The sequence below is a fragment of the Cupressus sempervirens genome, chromosome 11, assembly GCF_028749045.1.
Source record: "Cupressus sempervirens isolate cs-2001-9-10 chromosome 11, ASM2874904v1, whole genome shotgun sequence".
NCBI lineage: Eukaryota > Viridiplantae > Streptophyta > Pinopsida > Cupressales > Cupressaceae > Cupressus > Cupressus sempervirens.
Genome location: NC_143128.1, coordinates 43,113,408 through 43,114,980, shown reverse-complemented (window position 1 = coordinate 43,114,980; position 1,573 = coordinate 43,113,408).

Here is a 1,573-nt window from a genome sequence, read left to right as displayed (position 1 = left end):
CATGGGATTACCACAATCTTTAAGTAGTTCTCTCAATGCATTGGCTTTTGTGACATAGTCTTGAATTGTGTCAAAATTCTTAAGATCCAAGAGAAGTAGATCATCCTCAATTTGGAATCCCTTTTCCTCATCTACTTTATCATACAACCCTACAAGTTTATCCTAAGAAACCCCTACTTCCTTAATGCTAGAAATGTAGAAGAAGAGATCTCTATGAACACAACTCTTGATAATTTCTAAAGGCTGATGTTCTTTGATTTACCAATCAATTAGTGGTGTAGTGTTAGTAGGTTTTGTGATTATACCATCAACATAAAGATATAAACCATTTTAAATTAATCTACACCATACAATATCTTTTGATGTAGTATAGTTGTGTGAAGTTAGAAGTGGAGCTTTAGGTGAACCCATGATACAAAAAATTTAAAAGAGTACAAGAGAGAAAATAGACAGAAAAACACAAGACACATCCCCCTATTCACTTGATCAAAAAACCCCCCAAAAAATGATGCTTTGGCACTTTATATGTAGTGCATGTACAATAGGCCACTTGTCAAAATGTACAAAGTGGACTTCTAATTTTTCTATTTACAACTACCTTTTGAGGCTCAAATGTTTCACTAAGCATTGTAACTTAGATGTACAACAATTTTGAAGAGTAATCAAAGCAATACAATACAGAAAAGGACCTAATTCTAAAATGATATTTTTGTCCACAAAACCCTATAATTTGATTGTAGATCTAGAAAGTAAACAAAAAATTAAGTACTTTCAAAAAAAATATAACATGTTTATGTGTCCAAATGAGCCCGTACAGAGTGTTTGAAGTTGAAAAATGTAGGATTGAATAGTTATAGTTGCTAAAAAATGCAATTTCTAACAAATCCATGCACCAAACCTAGAAAAGAACAGCACCACTAAAAAGTTCAAAAAATTCTACCCAAAATTATAAAATAATTGCACCTGATTTGGAGTCCAAATGACTAAGATATGGCATCCCAAAGCTGGACTATCAAATCAAAATTGAATTTAGAGAGGGCTCTAGGTAGCAAACTATGAAGTTAAATTTGACAGTCAAACAGCCATTACAGTAGTGTATTTTGGGTTGTAAATGATAGTAAAATGGCTGTCAATTTTAAAATAGCAAAAGATGATGTCAGCAAAATATTCCCTTCCGATGACATGGTAGTGACATCACTACTGATGTTAGCAATTGTATGGACAATATAGAAACTTGTAGACATGGCCTATATGGTGTGGATGTGGAGCTAACATGTTAGTCAAAGTTGGTAGGTACAACTGGCACTAATGAGTCTCATACAGCTTCTTGCATGGTAGGTTTGGCCCATTTCTTGGATGGAGTCTGTGCATCTAGGAATGTTGTGTGTTTGTAGATATGGTTGGAACTGGCTGTGATAAGTGGCGAGGTGGATGAGTTGTCATAGAGTCAGAATGGTATGTGGTGGATGAGCTATCTCTAAGTCTAGTCAATGGTAGCTTTACAATAGTAGTGCTAGAAATTTCTTTACTAACAGTCAAGGGACCATACTGGCAATAGGTGGAAATGCTTTTC